Below are 21,185 nucleotides of genomic sequence, written 5' to 3'. Positions count from 1 at the left end.
ATCAAGAAACCTCATGCTCACGCTTGTTTGAAACAGACGCTTTCAACACGCTACTTCGGCGTGAAAAAAATTCAACCCGGTTATTTTATAAACATTTCCTTTAGTATGAAGTTCCATATCAATCCATATGACGTGTTGACAAAACTGTTTCCCAGTTAGGTACCTGTCACGCGGCACAAGTTTTCGAATATTTGTGTGAAAAAAGACGTCGACTTCAAAAGCTACAACCAGCTGCCGCACTGAATGCTGCAAAGTACTACGAACATAATTCGCAACCTTTGTCGCATTCGGTACGTTTCTCTGCCTAATCCGTGCACGAAGCAAAGACCCACTCTTCCACAAGGACAAAAAGATCTGTTCCAGCCGGCGAGGGAAGCGATTTCGACGTGCGGTATTGTCCCGCACGGTTTTACATGCCCACTTGCTTGCTCAGAAAAGAATGGGTGTGCATTCATAAAAAAATGCATTGCACGTTGTGGAACATTGAAAAAAACATTACAAACTGTGCCGCTAAACCTTCACCTCATATTTTCAGTAAGGCGGGCACTATATTGCTCTGCACAAAGACTAGACACCTCGTTCGAGAGGAACCGTTCAATGCATTCTTTAAAGCGATAAAAGCCGAAAATATGGAAACCGTCTCCATCTTTCTTTACATCCTCGCTCTTACTGGCAGTGTATCGGGCGTTCCATATGAAGATGATCCACGACACTTCGATCGACAACATGCTAGAGATGTAAGTGCGGTTAGTTCATTCTACAGTGTGGTTCTATTCTGTCTGCTTCCGCCATTGTTTCCCTTTCGTATTTTTAAATCTCCTGCAGCAGTAAAATGTACAAGCTATTTCAATTGGCAGAATTTCTAAGCTGTTTCTATAGTGCGACATGTGCGGGCGTGATGTCCCGATATCACCGCTGATTAAATTTATTAACAGACGTACTCACCCCATTCCTTTTGTAAGTGAAGCATAAATAATAGTGCTGCTCACGCCGGAGTCAAACACAAACGCCCAGCTTCTTAGATTCCTTGTGACTATGTTTTGGAGTAGAGTTGATAGCTTTACGAATATTTGATTATATTATTACGGGGAAGAATATTTACAGCTGACTGTTTCGTACAGGGGTGGTTATTGTGCTTGCGATTCTGCTAAACCCCTGTTGTCATTTCTGTTTTTACCCGACGGAAACCAATTGCCTTGGCCTCTACTGGTGTGGCAGGCAGGTTATATTTTAAATAAGTAAAACTACGGCAGAACGTATTCGCGATCACTATTCATGTATGCGAAGAGTATTCTTTTGATATGAAAATGAAAGCGGGTATATTCTAAGTGTTTTTTTCTTTCATGGGCACTGCAAGCAAAGTTAAGATTACATCAATAAAAAGATTGCACTAGCTTTGGATTCACCACAGATTGTTACATTGCGCTATCTTTGGCATGAGACCAGAAAAACGGATATGCAGATAGCCAGAAAAAAGGCGGCTTGTCTGAAAAAGCCAAGAATGTTATTTTGCTATAAGATGAAGCAGAAAATTTGCTGTTTTGACGTATTAGACACCCTGAATTATTGCTACGAGTCCCTGCCTATGTCCTTAGAAGCGCTACTTGCCACGAATTTTACCACTCCAAAGTGCTTTCCACAACTACAACATTCAGTGTGCCGCTGTTGTAGCTTAGGCTGCTGAGTGTATTTCGCTAATACAGTACCCAGAGCTTGAAAAAAATGTACATGGACACATCATGCATTGATGATAATGATGGCAACGGTAGTAACTAATAACATCTACTTTGATTCAAGTTTGGAGCAGACAGTAACCTATAAAACATGAGCGAAATATGTGTTAGTAGATTTCTTTTTATGTAGCATTCTGCTCGTCTCTGCTTGCTCTTGAAAAGTTGACCACACCTGTTGGAACTGGTTCCGTTATGGCCCTTTTCCGTACTTCTTTTCCACCAATTGATATTGCAATGCTCGCGAATTTCTAACGCTGCCCAGTTTACTGTTTCTTCAGGTTTTACATTGACCACTTCCTGAAGGAAGTGCTCGGTCACTGAGTGAATATTTTAGAGCACTGGATTCGGCGCCCGTTCCTGCGTTGAGCGTAGGCATCGGGCAGCGTAACCGAAACGAGCCCAGCGAGCGCTGAAAGAGCGAATGAGAAGCACAGTGGGGCATGAAAGATGGCGATTGAGATGAGTGCGAAATAAAAAGAGGAAAGTGGAGGAAGAGGGTGCCGCGGAACAATAAGACGGAAAGCAGAGGAGGAGAAGGGTACGGCCAAAGCGGGAGAAGAAAATGTAGTGCCGTGCAAGACTCGCTCTGCAGAGACTAGACAGTTTTAGTTACACGTACGTAGAGGCTTTGCGTGCGTAGAGCTTCTACGTGTCAGCAGGGCGCATGCGTAATACGTAGCGGGCGCGCGCGCGTCTCATGGACGTACGTGAGATTCAATTCTTTGCGTGCGTTTCTTGCGCACGTAGACAGCTTCGCGGGGGAGTTCCGCGAGATGACGAACAAGCAATAGCGGGCCGCGCGCGCGCAGACGGCTTGCATTGAAACACAGCGACAGGATCGAATTGGCTACCGCCGTGTTCGCATTTCCCGATAGATGTGGCTACGGGGTCCCTATTGGCGTGCGTCGCATACGTGTAGCTAAAAGCGTTTCAGATGGCGTGCACGTAAGGTACGTAAGCTTTTCACGTTTGCGTACGTGAAGCCTCTTCGTACGTGTAACTAAAACTGTCTACTATCGCTACGAGATTGCGTCAAAGTAGCGCGAAGTCGTCTGTTCCCCGATGGCATGTGGGTAGCGATACCATATATGAAAATAAAGCATTGCATGAGCGGAAGTCTGTCTGCGGCGGATGCTGTGAATCGCGCCTAAGCTTCACCTACGCGCTCCCGCTAGTGGTGTTCCGATTAGCAAGGTAGTCATGCCACACTTCACTCCGTTTGCAAACGTGTCGCATGAGACAGATTGTACACGCTAGCCAAAGTATAGCCAAATGAAAAAAAAGCATATAGAACTGCGCTCAAATTTTGCATTAGGCAGCATCGTAATGGTCGGTGAATTTTTTTCAAGTAGAATATGATAATTCCTGTCAGTTGTTTTTCTTCGGCAGACACAGGGATAATTTGTCACAAATGTTTTCTCCGGTATGGTAGTGACTTCATATAAGCAGCTGTTTGCCTCAAAACTCAAAGCCCTGCCCTTTGTTTTGTCATGCAAATTTTTTACTTATTTTTTCTTCGAGGCCTTCGTAAAACTGCACTGACTTTTCTATTTCTATCCTTGGCGCCCAGCTCACAGTCTATGTTTTCAGAATATTTCCCTCTCATGCTGATGACTCAGACTCGCCCGTATGCACTGTCAATTACCCTGTACATCGCTTGCCAAATGCCTTGTCCTGTTTTGCCTTTACGTGCTGTATTTTAATGCGTTAGCTTTCTTTGTGTCGTTCACGCGCTTTCCAAAGGCATTGAATGTTTGTCTGTTGCTGTCTTGCCGCGTACTTCGGTAACGGTTCAGTGTATGGTTGAATGGGTAGCGCAACGGGGTCTAGCACTGGAGGAACAGGATTCGAAACCAACCGCTGGAGAACTGCGGTTAGTGAGAAATGGCAATGTGTACATATGAGCCGCTCTTTAACGAACATTATTCACACAGACGTGGGTCACTGTAGAAGTGGGACTGTATAGATGCCGCCGTTCAATGAAACGTCGACGCAGACTCGGAGCACTGCCTTCATTCCACTCGCTCTGTGCTGGTCTTTAATGAACTTCCTTGAAGCCGACTTCGGTCGGCCAGTATATTTCACTGTGAATGTGCTGCTGTACAATGCTGCCTAAATTTTTTTTCCAATGCTATGGGTAATCGTTCCCGCGTCCGAGCGGTTCCTCATGAACAGCAACCCGATGTTTTACCAGGCTGGGCGCCAAATGCACTTGGCATGTGCCACTTTTCAATAAAGATATTTCATGGCTACGCCCTAGTGAGCTGTGGCTTGGTTGCACTGGGTATCTGCTGTTCTTCAATGAGCCTCTCACCCCCTTAGGTCATAGACTATGGGCCACTAACTGTGACAAGCGAGGGAACGATTCTCAGCGTCTGCATGCACCGGTGCGCCATGCTCCTCATCTCGGAAGCCACGCGTGAATTTCTCGGCAGTGACACTGGTGGCGCAGGGTGCTTAGAAAGAAACGTGGGACGCGTTTCTCAGCATTTCGGAAGCCATGCACAGGGTTCACGGCGGCGCCGAAAGATGGCGCTGAGTGTTCTTAGGGAAGCAGGAAAGATGAGTCCAACTGCAGTACTCATCTCGTGCATAACTCGTTTCGACGGTGGCAATAGGATATGCTGGTATATTTATTGAATGCCAAACGAACAACAATCAACAGTCATCGTGAGATGGGTACTGCCATTTTTTTCAGGTTCGCTTAAAACGGTACAGTGCACTCGAGTTGCCTACTTATTTTCCTTGATTTCTCTCAGTTCATACATTTTACTAATCTTGTGTTGCGCTTTTTATATTTTAAAAGAGGTCCAAGACCTCTGCCCGTGCAATGCATCATTTGTAGTTTTACGGCGCATACCCAAAACCAATATATTTACCGCCTTTTAGTCAACTTCCGACTCTGACAAGGTCTCTTGCTTTGAGCATAAAATGACATTAGCGCCCCTTAGCTCTGGCAGGATTACTCCTGTTTCAGGACCTCCTGCCCCCTCATATTTTTGCAACCCTAAACTGCTCTGATAATTCACTATATTAGTACAGTCACTCATTTATCTGCTTCAGGTCATTGCTGTTCATGGGATAAGAAATGTTAAACATTACTGCCTGGTGCAAGACGAGTCTGAATGTATTGAACATTCGCGATCACTGTGACAAATTCTATCTGTGCACTGTTGTGCCGCCAAGCTTTTTCTAATCACATTGCATACTCAATGCAAATAGTGCTCCATCTTCTAGAACGTCTACGAGAACTACTAATTATATGAGAACGTTGAATGTGTCAAGTATAATTGGCCAACTCATCTGACTTACTAGTGAAGTTTTAACCGATCGAAACACACAGACGTCACTATCTTTCTGCGTGGCTAACGTTTTTTTTTTTTCAGAGCACAGGTTCGTCTAATGAAGAGTTAGTTTTTGCCTAGCCGTTGTGTAGCAGTCTAATTCTTCACCCTCACGACAACAGGACATCTGTAGGAGGTGCTTGAAGTTCATGTACGACCTAGCCGTGAGGCGAGTCCAAACCCTTAAGAGGACTCCAACGTCGCCCCGGACCACCGACCTAATCGCAGGCTACAACGCTTGCACCCGCAGCGCGGGCTTCTACCCCAGACAACCAGGAAGGCTAAGACCGAGTTGGAAGCTACGACGACGAATCCAGCAGTGTGAGCAGCTATCCTTCCTTAACAACCCATGAAGCCACCTATTTTCTCTAGATATTCGCCGAACGACCCCGAAAGGATCTTCCGAAAGGATCTCGACCTTCAATGACTCAAATGCTGAAGAGAAGTTGGGTCATGAGTACTCGTACTGGGAAGAAGCCGCAATATGTGGTTCGAGACCACATAGTTCACTGTGTAGTCGCCGAACCTCTTTCAGAGCAGCTTCCTGAAGACATCCACAAGTGTCGTTCCAATAGAACGAGTCCCAGTTCTACGGGAAGCTCGGGTGTAGCTTTCTAACTAGAACATCACTATCTTGAGAGAGGGAATGGCTGCCCTCTTTCACCCTGACATGGCCTAGGATAAGAAGGCTCGTTTTGTGATGCGCAACGTGAAACAAAAAATTGTAATTTGAATGATACGAAACCAGCCAGAAACCGTCGAAGAGTTTCCTGCTCAGAGTAGCAACATCGAGTAGACACGGCAGATGCGGAACAGGGAATGCAATCGCCGTACGCTGATTCCAAAACTACGCCAACGTTCAAGCTCTGCTAAGATCTGCGGGAGACCATCAGAAAGGTCTCACCTATTTAATGGTCCAGTGATGTAAACCGCTGGGCCATGATGGAAACCAATATGACGTAATGCTCGACCTGAAGCTCGAGTCATTAACGTTATGAGAAGATGAAGCGGTACCACCAGAGAGCACTTTGAGACACCGTGCCTTGAATCTCATTGAAGGACAAGTCATTATTCTGTCTCGCGCCAGCATGATCATTACCTTCAGCGCAGAAAATACCGGAGACCTTGACGACATCGTTGAGAGCGACCAACAGCTGTTTCATAGTGAAATGGATGTCGCAAGGGGAATCGTGCAATCGCACACGAGAAAAGCGCAGGTAATAGTGATAAACTTCAGTCAGTAATTTGGATACTTCAACAAGGCCATGAGAATTGCTTGCGTGAAACAAGTAACAACGGTCAGCGAGAAGTTAGTCTTCTTGCATTCTACCAAACCTGCAACTATCCTCCGTGTTAGTGAACGATTCTTTTATAGGATCCTGACTTGTCTGAGGAATAAGCAAGCACAGCTCAATAGTCTCCGCCAGCAATATAAGGACTGCTTCTCGTCGCCTTTAAGGATTCAAAAAGCACAAGTCGTTATAAGCATCACATAATGACCGTATAATGTTTTCGACCACTCCGTCAGTGCTTGTACCAAGTTCGACTGGAGAACGCGACGTAATCAAATGAAGTGCTACGTGATAAAGTTATGTAGACATCCAAGAGTCCGTGGGCGTCTTCTGTAGCCTTCGTATAGAAGGAATGTAATGCCATTATGGGGTTTTACGTGCCAAAACTACTTTCTGATTATGAGGCACGCCGTAGTGGAGGACTCCGGAAATTTTGACCACCTGGGGTTCTTTAACGTGCACTTAAATCTAAGTACACGGGTGTTTTCGCATTTCGCCCCCATCGAAATGCGGCCGCCGTGGCCGGGATTCCATCCCGCGCCCTCGTGCTCAGCAGCCCAACACCATAGCCGCTGAGCAACCACGGCGGGTCCATATAGAAAGAGAATGCAGTTCTGCTTAATGCATATATTGGTCCCCTGAACTAGCAAATTGAAGTCGACGAGATGAGTATAAAGGAATACATGTTTAAAAAGTCGTTTGGGCTTTGCTCCGCACCAGCAACATTCCACACTATCATGGATGGCTGGGTGGCTTGAAGTGGCAGACTTGCGCCATGTACTTGGAAGACATCAGGTACGTCTGCGGTTTCCGAACAGCACCTGAGACACCTCAGAAAGATACCAGACACAATCAAGTCATCCGCACTCACCCTGAAACTTGAAGGGTACCACTTTGCGCATGAATTCTGCTGTTCCTGAGCGATGTCGTCAGCAAGCGCAGAGTATGTCCTGACCCGCAGAAGACAGTTGCCATCACAAAGTTCCAGCAGCCCGTCAAGAAGATGGCAGTGCACGCATTTATTTGCCTGTCTGCCTATTACAGGCGTTTCTCAATGAATTTTCGCGTATGTTAGAGCCATTGATCAGTATAACGAAATCTGACGTCAACTTCAATGGGCAAATGCCACAAATCGAAGCATTTCAAGAACACAAACGACGCTTGAAGTCACCACCAGAACATGCAAACTTTGTTGAAGCCTATTACTCTCCAACGATAGACGAATGCATTGCTGTCATTTGGGCTAATGCGAAATTTCGGCGTCACCTCTACGGTACGCCCTTCAAAGCCAAAAATAGCCACCACGCGCACTGTGTTGGCTGAAAAATTTAAAGGACGATTCAGCCCACCTCGCATTATGCAGCCTCTGTTTGCAAGAATTATACGTTACCGTGATTTACCAGACCGGATGGAAGCGATCTGATGCCGACTGCCTGTCTCGATCACGCCTCAATCGACCTGCTGTCACAGAACGACTAAAACGAAGACACAACCTTCCTGGCCAAATAAGCGCTCATTACTTCGGCGAACAACAAGGAGGTGTCCCGGATCTAAGAATGCTTGCTGGGAACTTGGAAGGCAAGATAGACTCTTTCGCAAGGGTATTCAAGCGCGGATTGTTTTCGTTTTTCTTGAGAAAGGACGCTTTTCTGAAAAAAAAATCACCAGTCCTCGGCCGCTACCTTCTCGTCGTATCATCAGCACATTGTGGCTAGTTCTACAAGCCCAGCACGATGTCCCGGTCGATAGGCACCCCGGGTTCTCCAGTTCACTATAGAGAATAGAGGAGAAGTATCGCTGGACTCACCTCGCTGCCGGCGTTTCTCATTACGTCAGGACCTGTCGAGACTGTTACCGAGACAAGACATCACCAACAAGGCCAGCAGGATTGCTACGGTCTATTGAATCTCCTCGCCCACCATTCCAGCAGATAGGGGCGTACTTGCTAAAGTCGGAGAGGGTTCGAACAAGAAATACTTTCCCCGCTACGCCGAAACGCAAGCCCTGCCTAAGGATAGTGCGGCCGGGGTGGCGAAGGAGCTACGACATTGTGCTCCAGAAGTCCTCATCACCAATCAACGAATGGCTTTTACAGCAAAGGTTACTGAAGCCATCCTGCAATACAGCCAGACAAGCCACCACAGGATCACCGAATAGTAATCCGAGACGAATAGACTTACGCAACGCCTAAAAGAGACCATCGCTCACATGTTAGCCATGTACATCGACGTCGAACTCAAGACGTGCGATGCCGTCATCCCGCACATCATCTTTGCTTACATCAAGACTCTGCAAGAGACAGCGCAAATGATGCCGTTGGAGCTGGTATATGAAAGTGCGGTGACCACGCCCAATGCATGCTGCCGCACGTGAACGACGATCACAACCGCGAGATTATCGTCTATCTCCAGCGCGCCGGTGAAGCCCTACAGCTCGGCCACATGTCTACCAAGAACCAGGGGACGACATACAGGAGACGCCGCAATCTATTTAGACGCGCCGTGGAAGGCAAGCCAGGCGACAGAGTTTGTGTTTCGACTCCAATGCGCGTACATAGACTGAGTGAAAAGTTATTCCGAAGGTATTTCGGACCCCACGAGAGACTCCAACGTCTTGGTGCACTTGATTATGAGCTCATGCAGACGCGGTTGCGCAATCACAGCGGCGAAGCGCAAGACCTGAAGTCTAACATGTAGTGCGCCATAGGCCGTTCCACGCTCGCTAAAGAACTGAGAAAACTTTAATGCTTATATTATTTCTTGGGTTTCTTTATTACATGGGCTGTTTCGTTCGCAGTATCACGATGATTCTATTTAAGAGGCGGGCAATGGCACGTTTGCGCATTTTTGTCCCCTCTGACCGGTTTTCACCGGCAACAAATGTTAAACGTCATCGCTTAGCGCAAGACGCATCAGCATGTTTCAGAACAATCGCGATTCTAGTAGCTGTTTTATCTGTTGTGTGTGTTCCGTAGGCTGTTCGACGGTATGTTCGACGGTAATCGACGGTATGTTCCATACCGTCGATTACGCTGGAACGTTTGATGAGTCTAGTATAAATTGCCGACGCATCCTACTCACCGATGCGATTATCGCCGATCGACACATCAGCTCATCACTATCTTTCTGCCCGGCTAACCTATTTTTGTGGGCACAGAGTTGCCCGCAAGTCAGTATTGTGAATTCCCGTTGCACCGAAGTTTATTTCTTCATCTCAACAACGTGACGATATGGTTGGGTGCTTGAGTGGGTACTCCTATTTATTATGTGTTTGAGCGCATGACTTCCGGCAGATGCTATTGTCATCAAACATTTGTTCAGAAAAGACCTAATTTCCTAATGTTATGACCAAACGGCTAGAATGTGCAAAATTTCGGGCAACAGCAACACAGTGGGAAACCTAACGTGCAATATTTGTAAGAAATTGCAGGAATGCGTATGTGTCTAAAACAAAGTACACGTATAACGATCATAATAGAAAATGCGCTACCCGAAAAACTGAACAATCAAACCAGTGTTTCATGCATTGTGTCGAATTGATTGAGGGCTACAAAAGGAAAGCAGCAAACAATGGTGGCAAATAAATCATAAGGGAGGGACTGATCTACGAACTGACAAATACTAGCAAGTGCATGTAGCAATCATAAGTCAGAGTGCACATGTCATTGCTATTGCAATAAAACTAAAATACTGGAGTGTTTCTTTCTTTATCTCCTTAGATGATTGGAATTACTGAAAAAATATATGCAAAAAGCAGAAGCAGTTCCTTCGCCACTGTCGCCCCATGTTTTTCGTTGGCTAGAATGCAGCCAGTGCGCACTGGGTTTTTTTACAACGTAACGTACATATTTCCTCAACGGATACTGTAAGTACCAAGCATGCATTTCAGCTACCTTACAGCTTTCGGATACAGAATGGTCGTAGGAGCGTTCCGATGCTAATAACCTGAACTATTTTGGTCCGCAGTAACACGTTTACTACACCACTCACCACCATAGGCACCACTCCTCATACGGTAGCCAACGCCGTAAATTTCAAGGTTTTACGAGGTAAGTAAGTATTCACGTAATGAAATTTCTGCTTAGAAACCTGCGACCTGCGGCTTGGCTATGCAATAGCCACAGGTCACGAAGGGTACCAAGGCCTCTACTCAAGGCATCGATCGAACTACAGGCCATCTTCACACTTGTATAAGGCGACAATCGGAGACAGTGTGCCAAATGAGGCGCACTAATTCGCGGGAACGCGATATGTTGATAGCGCTCAGGACAGGGCACATCATGCAAAATTTACTGGAAACAAAGCGCATTCACAGCAAATTACTCTGTCAAAGCCGGCGGATATTTTGTGACTGCAATTGTGTTATAAATTAGCGCTAAAAAGTGAATTACTCAATTGCCTAAATTTTCACAAAGGTTTAACTGTCCTCCGATGTTTCAACTATATTTGACAGCAGAATATTTTCAATGGCACAAATCTTGGATCCGCCGCTTATGCGAAACTCGATGCGGATGGACGTTTCACGTTTGCAGAAGGCTTTATTGTCCATACGCAAATGATACTTAGCTTTAGCACCAGTTCCTGAAGCGTTTTGTCTAAAGTTTCCCGTATGCCACATTTGAATTCTAGATGTGTTCTCGCGCTAAATTTTGCTTGCTGTAGATGTGTGATTGGACTCGTTCGTGTCATCTTTTCGAAAGCCTCTTAAGTGGTATATGCCTCTGGATATGTGTATTATTCTGAAGTAAGCAAGCATTCGCCTGTGCAAGTCAGTCTTCATTTTTGCAGTTATTTCCTCAGGCCTGTTTCATCGGTCTATTTTCAAGAAATTAGCGTCTTTACTCAGGGCTTTGTCCGAACCACTGTGCTCTAATATATACTAATATATTATTATATACTAATATATATACTAATAAATTATGTGGAGAAAGAAGGAAGAAAGGTAGGGACGTTAACCAGACTGAGTTCATTCTGCTACCCGGACACTTGTCTACCTACGGAATTGCATACAGCATAAGCTTCTCCTGACCAATAACCACTTTATTATTTCGATAATGTTTCCAATATTGTCGAAGGATTTCTTACATTGTGTGGCATATTTGTCCTCTAAGTGCCACAGCGGTGAGTGCTAATCTAAGAAAAAATATTTGTCGTATTGTTAACACATCGTTATGTACGTTGTTTTCATGATGAAACCAGATGGTCCCCGTATACGTTTCAAGATCATGTATATCAACCCGAACAAGAACTGCATAATTCTTATAAAGGAACCATATGGTCCGGAACGACGTAAGTTTCTGCAATGCTACACCTATACTGTGGCCCAAGTGTAGGTGAATAAAAAAAGTCGCAGTTACGCCCAAAAGACATTTCAATAGCAAACCATTAGACACCTAGACCAAGGCAGAATAGTAGTTTTATCGGTCATATAAATTTCTAAAGGTTCCCTTACGAACTAAATTACCAAGCATGGTGTGATGCGCGCTCAGGCAACCAAGAACACACATCCCTCGATGACCGCAGGCACTCGCTGTCAAAAACGCTGGCGTGAGGAAGAGCTGCACCAGCAGGAAGCGATTTCACTTTCGTGCGGCATCTCACTTCAACGCACACACTATAGGGATGGGAACACAGCGCACACGAAGCTATCAGCCCTCGGCGCGCCTAAACTCCGTAGCCATTGCACATCACTTTCGAGATAGTATCCGCGCGGCCGCGCTTTCTTTTATTGTTTTCCCTTTTTGTTGAACTACTTTTCTTTCTTAGCTTTACTTACATATGAAATGATTTCATGTATCAGCTAAATTGAAGCACGTGTAAGTTTGTTGAAATTCCAAACAGTGCCCGTTTCAAGGAGTCAAATTTCAAACAGTGTGGATGCCGTTCACCTAATGACATGTTGGCTACTGATACCGTATTTAACTATGAGTTCTGTATTAGCCGCATGTCCTTCATTTTTTAACACCTCAAATTTGTTGTTTCGTCATCGCCACGCTGTTTTACCTTGATGTGGTCTTTTCGGCCCGGTCAAGCTGTTTCGCACGGCTTTGACCATGTGTTGACCAAGAGCTCTGACCATGTGTATGGTGAAATAAAGTGAATTGAAAATACAGCGAAGCGCAGCTGACAGGTGATTATGACATGGTACAATGAGCTCCTACATAGATGTACTATACGCCGATGCGCGTTTTAGACGCAATAGACGCAGGAGCAACCTTGTCCACAGAAAACATTACCGTGCAAACACATGTCGCACTGTCTTGACGTCTCGGAAGTCCTAGCGACGACCCTCTCAGCAAGACTCACATAGAAAGTTCAAGACTGATTTTATGGTGCGTTGGGCATGGTCAACTTTTCTCCACACGCCTAAAATCTTCTCTTCCGAGAAGGGGCGGGAGTCCAAGCAATTAACACTAGACTTAACTGTCCTTCGCTCGGCCCCTTATTGAGGGCACACGCAATGTATCTGAGCTATTGTCTCGGGAGTGCGACAGACGCTACAGTCAGGGTCCCGTCCTCGTCCAATGTTGTGAAGGAATCGGTGAGCCACATCGAGCCGTAATCGATGGATGAATGTCTCCTGGCCTCTCCGCAAACGAAGTGGAAACCGGAATCCCCAACAAGCGTAATGTCTATGCAGGCGTCTTGCCAATCTTCGGAGTTCTCCCATTGTCGCGCAGACTTTGATGGAGCTATGGAGAAAGCCATTGACCTCATACGGAGGAAAATTACGCTTTATAACCCACAGACTGCATGCAAATGAGTAACTATAGGCGTTACTTTCCACTGTTCACCTTACGCAACTGCTTCCATAGCATGCCCGCAAGCCTTTCTTGAAGTATAATATGCCGCATGACAGCTCGTGTGGACATAAAAACGAGCTTGGAGTCAGTTTATATTTAAGTTGCTCATATTTCGCTTCATCTTTTCGATTTTCAAAGCTATGCATGAGCGATCATTTTGCATGGATAGCAATAGTGACTTCTGGTGAACGTATGTCATTTCGTGAGCCTATATTATGCAGAGGTTCACAGAAGACGGAGCCAATATAGTCTAAAGTGGCTGAAGAGAAGCTGAAGCCAACACTTCACCAAGGGGACTTGTGCCTTGCAATGGAGAGTTGGTCCTGCCAAACAATATACGTCTTGTCAAAACATTCGCTCCAGGCTTGAATATGTCTCATTCGGTCACTTTTGATCACTTAGGAAAGCTGTTGTATGTCTTTGAATAGTAGCGCAGGACTGACACATAAAACTTGGCAATGTATGTGAACCAAATACGTTGACAATTGACTCCAGCATTCTCTGTAGCGAAGACAGAAGTTGCACAAACTGAAATTATCCTTGGTGACGAGAATTTTAGGGTCTCCCAGCGGTGTCAAAGGAAGAACCATTTGGTTTTCCTTAGTGCATGATGTTATTTACCCTTGCAGCAGAAACGAGTGCTACGACCACGTCATGCGTAGTAAGCATCCACCTGTGGCAATATCAGCTTTCCTCATGTGCCACTTGTTTTCGTCTAAAAATGTTGAAAGCAGTAACAATTGTGGCCGAAGCCATCGGTATCCGTGTCATGTGCCTAACCACAATGTGCCTTAATATCAAGTTTACTCCTCCATGGCGTCCCTTGTGCTGAACACTTTAGCATTATAAAAGGGTTGCGCAACGCATTTTGGCACATCGTCGAAAAACACCACGCACACTTTTAGCTCCGGCAGCCACTGTGCAAAACAGATCCCCGCTGCCTATAAATGCAGCATCTTCCAGTAGACTTTGACTGTGAGCAAGGCCTGAAAATTGACAACTCAATCTTGCACAAGCACCCTTAATCAGTACTAGAGCTCCTTTATAGCGTAGTTCCGTGTTTGATTTTGCCGTTTCTGGCCATCTTATCCCCACAGAATGCCTCCTGCTGCAAACAAGTTCAACTGTTGACAGAGACCCTCCAGCGGACTGCCTAAGTATTTACAGATGTCAGTGCAGCCCATATTCTACTGATGTTTATTATTTTAGTTGCAAATCTGTCCTCGTGAGCACTATGAGCAAACCAGGCACGCATTTGGCTTTCCCTCCTGGCCGGATACATTTTCTGGGAAAAAAGCAACGCTGCTAATAAAACAATACCTTTTTTTCGCAGAGTTTATTATTTGGCATAGTATCTGAATAAAATAATATGCAACAGAGATGTCTGTAATATTTGCCTAAATAGTTGAGATGCATTACAGGGCAAAATTGTGGGCGGATACAATAGAGTTATAGACAATATCGGTGAAAGATGAGTTAGAACAAAAACAAAAGTCAACAACATTTTCAGTGTAAAATAAAACGAAATCTGTGGATCTGACACGTTGTGGGAATCGGTTTAAGCGCAGCTTTCATGGGCACTTAGCAAGAACGCTGCTCCCGGCTTCGCAATCATTTGGAAGTATACACCACATCATCCTGTTGGACATATTTGCACTGAGAACCTATTTGCTCCACGTAAACCTTTTATTTTTATTCAAGTACCCTAAAAACCCATATTGGCCGTGTATATGGGTGGTACAATGAACAAATGATCGTCAGAGTCCGCACATTTAAACAGATAATGCATGTTCAAATAAAAACACGAACACAAGCGAAAAAAATAACAGCGCTACAACGACACATCCTAAACCTTTAGGACGTATATGGCCATTCAAATTGCTGTTAAGAAATGACGATCACTTAGAATGCGTAAGTTAGAACTCGCAGTGCTCGGTCGTGCTCATTAAACGCATGACAACTATGGAGTGACCACGACGGCGTAATGAGAATGGCATGACAAGGGTGTCTCCAGTACGAGAAAATGACGTCGACGGAACGAGCCCTACGGCACGACGATCATCGAATGACAACTCAGGAAAGACGGCGATTGCTTGATAACAATGACGCGACGAAAACGTGATGCTGGAGTTATGCTGATAATACGACAAGGAGAGCACTACAACAACGGCGTGACGAAGGCAATGAACGAGCTGCAATGACGAAGACGACATAACGTACGGCATGGTGACGATAGTATGACGATGCGTGAAGAAATACGGTCATAAGATAACGATGGCGCGACAACAGTGGGATGGTACAGGTAGAAATACGATGACAGAATTATGACGGTCACGCGACGACAATGGAGTGAAGGCAGCTTACTCACCACGTTGAAATTACGACAATAGAGCAATCACGACCGCACAACGGCTGCTCTTTGAAGGCGACAAAATGCCACCAGTGGCATTTGTCCGGCGGTGGAATGAAAACGGACTAATAGCTATTGATAACAACAGCATGTAGACAATGGGATACAAAAGCTGGAGTGATGACAATGTTATGACGATCACAATGTAACGACAACATAATACCGATACTGGAATGATGCCGTGAGTATAACGACGACAGTATAACTACGACGGTACGATGAAAGGAAGGACAAACGTTGAAAAACCATGGCGGCATCAAGACAACTGTACAGCGATGGTGGAACGAAGACGACTCTATGACGACGATAACGTGCTGAAACGGTGTCATGACGGTCAGATAACGTGGATGGAATGATGACGATACAACGGCGACATCGGGTTTACGAATAAGGCATAGCGACAAAGGCATGGCGAGATCGGAATATGTACGACAAAGTAACGACATTGGAACGATCACAATGGCATGATGGTGACTGTGGGACGACGATGCGTGTTATGGTTAGAAGTTGGCAGCGTGACGACGACAATATGGCAGCATAGTGATAGCAACTGAGTAAACTAGCGGAAGGAACACGACGACATGACGGATCAAAACAACATAAAGATGATGAAATGATGACAGTATGACATCGATGGCACATAGTTGTTGGAACGCATGTGCACCATTATGTGAATCACCTGCCACCGAGTGCCACATCGATTGTCCTTCTATCTGGTGTTTACAGTATGTCTGGTATCAGCGAATCGTACAAGGCAGCAGGCAGCAATAACGACAATGGTACGATTACGATGATCTGGCGACGAAAATTCCTCTCGTGTGATCTATGCACAAAGCACGAGCTAATGAACGAGACAGCTGCTTCAGCGAGAAAGTCTAAGGAAGTGTCAAACAAGCTTTTACTTGAAATATTTCCGAATACCATGCGCTGTGTGAATTAGCTTAAGCGAAGTATTCATTGTGATTTGAGTGGAGAAGAATGCACTTTCCTGTTAGCTATCACACGACTCAGTTCGACACATTCTCATGGAGAGCCTCCTCGCTAATGATACGCTTGGTCCGCTCCATTTTGTACATGCTAGGCATAACGACGGAGGAATGACAAGGAGAGAACGTCCATTACCGCATCAACATAACCGTATGAGAACGACGAAACAATGAGGACGGAATAATGACGACGGAATGATGGCAATGGCATGGTATCACTGGAATCGTTACGACGAAATGAAAAGAATGGAACAACCACAATGTCACGGCGATGCAAGACAAGCACGAAAGGACGAAACTTGGGGGTAGCGACGGTATGACGACGATGATGTGGCGGTAACGTGATGCCACCCGCCGTGGTTGCTCAGTGGCTATGGTGTTAGGCTGCTGAGCACGAGGTCGCGGGATCGAATCCCGGCCACGGCGGCCGCATTTCGATGGAGCGAAATGCGAAAACACCCGTGTGCTTAGATTTAGGTGCACGTTAAAGAACCCCAGGTGGTCGAAATTTCCGGAGTCCCCCCACTACGGCATGCCTCATAATCAGAAAGTGGTTTTGGCACGTAAAATCCCATATATTATTTATATTAACGTGATGCCAATGCTGAAACGGTTATGACTGTGTGGCGAAGGGAATTGCGGAGCTTCAATTAGGATGGGGGCATTGCAATGTATTGTCAATGATAAAATCAACCGGTGAAAAGTGACCGATAGTATCGTCTTCGTTTTTCATTTCGCGCCGCCATTGTGGCGGACGGCTGTTTCAACAAAATATGTATACAATCGCACACAAAATAAAAAGGAAACACGATGTCACGTAGTAGTGACGGTGAAGAAAGCAGCAAAAGGGGGGAATGACGAAACTACCGTTTCATTGGGCGAACTTGTGCTCTCAAAAACCGGCTACCCTTTAGGAACTGTCGGCGATCGTCGAAAATCTCATCTGCCGGTCAGGCGCGGGAGCTTTCATAAACGAGTCATCCAAGGTTCCAGAGTAATCGGTGATGCCCACACGTCTTCCTGAAATTTCTACAGAATTCGCGTCACGCATGCAATCAGAATACACAAGCTTCGGTGACAACAGAACCATCGATAACATTCGTGAAACTTCCGATACATGCGGGCGCGCCCCATGCTGAGCGATAACATTCGTTAGGTGGTGAAAAACGCTCACCCGTAAACGATAAACAAGTCCACGTGTCAATAGTTTCGCTATAAGGGAGAAGCGATGAACGCCATAGCAACATGTTAGAACATTTCACGAAGTGTAAGTCCCGTAGCTGTAGCGGCAGTATGAACTTAAGTAAACGCAAGCTAAATAAAAGTGAGCTTTTGTGCTAGGGGACCTCTGTTTGGATCCTGCCATCCGACAATTTAATTTATGTTTACTATTTAAATACCAAGCTTCCCTTAGCGGTATGACTACCCCTTTTCCTTAGTGCTTATGTTTTAAACGTCTTTTTAAGCCCAATCCCTGAGGTAGTGCGAAGCCGCGCCAATGAAGTTACAGCATTTCTAGGTTTGAGTTATGTTATTGTTTCGCACATTTATTATTTAAGTCTGGGAATATTTTTTATCAAAGTCATGCGCTGTCGATGTTTTCTTTCACGGCATTTGCTTGCGGGCTGCCACTTTCAAGATTCTGTGAAATAATTTTGTCAACAATGTAAAACCTGGTATGAGCAAATTTGTGATTGAATGGTATTGCAATATAACGCACATATACTGCGCGCCATATAGCATGAGATGAGATATAGCATACATATACCTACATATTTACGGAACCTCATGACGACGCCGACTACTGTGATACAGGCAAATTCATTTGGACTGATCATATAATTCCTATCGCAATAAAATTTATCAACTGCGCTTGCTCTTGTGCTGTTTTTGTATTGTTGCACCCACGGCCGCAACAACCGTCATCACTCATGACCAGCGGATGAATACGTATAATCAAGTCGACGCTTTAAGGATGCACATCAGGCGCTTCGCCCGACATTCATCGCATCATCTCGCTTCTCTTCCTGCCGCTCGACCTCGTTCAGCGTTTAGGCTGTTTCACATGCTGCGACTGCAACGACGAAAATCGGTGCTGTCGCACGCGTCGCAATGCGATTTTTAGAGGGCTCATTTCACATGATTGCGATTTCAACAATGCGACTGGTGCGACGCCCAGGGTTGCTTACTTCCAGGTTTCGTGGCACACGCTGCATAATTCTTTTATTGTAATGAATAAAACGTTTACAGTATAATATTCTTGACTTTTCTTGATTAGAAGCAAATAATATGTACGTTTACTAATTTAAAACGTTACTTAAGATTTGTCTTGGAGTGCGCGACGGCGGTTTCGGTAGTTCAGTGCGACTTGGCGCACGTAAACAGCTGTTCGCAGGTGGTTCTGCGCCGTGTGTTGTCTCATCTGCCTTCTATTACCGTTTCGTTCTGCCTGCGCTACAACAATCTCCAAGATGACCTATCGACCAGTTCATATTGCTACCCTCATCGCATATGCAGTATTCGGAATTCGGCTGCCACGAAGTCGTCGTGTCAGCCCAACAAGATCCTCGCGCTACCTGTGCTCAGCGCCAGCTTCTGAAGAAATGATGCATGTATATTGCCCGTGATTGCGCATATGTGGTGCCTCGTGCATATGTGACACGCTTCTCGTCCACTTTGTTGTTCTGTGTCTCGCGCTGGCAGTATACTCGGAACTTCTAACAAGGAGACCATATCAATACGCGCCATTCATAAAGCAGGATCGTAGGCCTGCGGCATTCGCACTTGCCGTAGAATTTTTTAGCTTTCTGCTCAGCCTCGCACTTGTCTCACAGTTAGCCTGTTTTGTGGAAATAAATATTATTCTTATATTATTAATGTTATTAGATATTATAGTTTCTTCACTGTAATTTATAGCAATCATCCAGATTTCTTAAGCTAGGCATGCATTTAACCTGTATTGGATAAACATTGTTACGACATGCTTATGGGAGTCATTTCAAACTAGATTGCTCAGCCAGAGAAAGTACAAATGCAAGTCTCAATGTTTATTCGAATTTGGTATTCCTAAACAGATCTTATTGGCGGAATTTTATGCCTGCTTGCATTTCCTGCAATTCAATGTTCAGAGCTGGAAAAACTGATTCCTTTTCTTGCTGTCGAAAGGCTGCTTCAATGTCGATATCAAGCTATAATTATTCATTTCGAAAGTTTGAAGCAATGACTATATGTCTAAGCTTATCAATGCGTTTTTGTTCCACGAACACAATTAAGTTTTCTCTCTCCCTCTTTTGACAGCCATGGAATGAAACCGTTCACATTCATAATTATCAGGATGCAAACATTCTGTAGTTTGTCCTGAGCATTTGCTTGCATCCTATAGTGTGCATGTTTGTATCAAGTTCTGGTGTTACAATCGCAGTGATCTACACATATTGTTATGTTGCAACAAACAAATTTATTTAACTTTCTTTTCAAATCTACAATGTGGCCATGCAGTAACAACTACATTAATAAGCAAAAAAAAACCTGCAGATTCAGTGTACGTGTTGGAATCTATGCGAAGTTAAGTTTTTGTCAAGTGGTAAATTAAATGCGGTTAAAGTAACTGCGATATATACAATTTGTCTTATTTTCAACAATCCAACATGTCATCTTTTGCAAGGTTTGCTTATACGCCGCATAGGCCACAACCTTAATGTCATGTAATCTTTATGCATTACACTGTTCACAAACCATACCGAAACGCAAATGACAGTTAATGTAGATGCATGCTGCGAGACATCAACACAGTGACATTTGTTGAGCAAGGAATGGCGCGAGGTGTATGCAGATGAATGAATGACGTGCTTATGTACTTATTTATTTATATACCTCGCAGGCTGCAAGGTTGGAGTATTATGCAAGAAGGAATAAAAAAAGTTGTTACAAAAGCAAGAAGGGCACAACATTAAGAAAAAAAGCAGTACCAATACATTGCACCAACTAGCCCAACATGTTTTACTGGCACAACATTATACAATACTTAACAAACAATAGCAGAAAAAGTTACTGCCCATGCACCCTGTACAGACGGTAAACCTGCGAAGCTGAAATGTGCGGCCCCGGTGTTTATCACTGAGTTAATTCCAATGGTTTATTCAAGTCTTTCTATATTATTGGTTATGTCTGTGTTTCTTAATGAGGTTATGCACATGTTTGGCTTGGGTTTATCGCATTGTTTGTTTGGAATGCCACACATTGCACTTTGCAAGATCACCATCGTGGAAAGTGCAATGAGTGGTTCATTGTGTTAATCCAGCGGGTCCATCAAAGTCTTTCTGGATTATGTTACGCACTTGTGTTTTGTAATGCGTTAATCATAATGTTTATGACTCAGTTATGCACTGTAGTTACGAAGTGGCACACCGGGGCTGCACATTTCATTTAATTAAATACAGGGACACATTTTCGAACCTCTTGGGAAGTCGGAGAGAGACTGCTGCACGCGCGCTCTGCTGCGAGAGAGAAACGACGTCACTATCGGTGTAGCCAATGGCCCGCCACACCTTTGCTGCAAGATAATTATGACATCATGATCTTGTCTTAACCCCGTCCCACTCTGTGTCCCTTCCTTGCA

At 44.9% G+C, this 21,185-nt stretch overlaps 1 long non-coding RNA gene across 1 annotated transcript; it reads left to right on the top strand.

The window, feature by feature from the left end:
• The first annotated feature begins 515 nt into the window (after positions 1-515).
• On the top strand, positions 516-14,550 carry LOC135908587 (uncharacterized). The gene is made up of 5 exons (XR_010566365.2): positions 516-737; positions 10,088-10,233; positions 10,335-10,417; positions 11,568-11,657; positions 14,269-14,550. It is a non-coding gene; the product is annotated as an uncharacterized lncRNA (long non-coding RNA).
• Positions 14,551-21,185: the final 6,635 nt, after the last annotated feature.

Source organism: Dermacentor albipictus, chromosome 9 (genome assembly GCF_038994185.2).
Source record: "Dermacentor albipictus isolate Rhodes 1998 colony chromosome 9, USDA_Dalb.pri_finalv2, whole genome shotgun sequence".
In the NCBI taxonomy this organism is placed as follows: domain Eukaryota; kingdom Metazoa; phylum Arthropoda; class Arachnida; order Ixodida; family Ixodidae; genus Dermacentor; species Dermacentor albipictus.
This window is presented reverse-complemented; position numbering and strand designations above follow the sequence as displayed.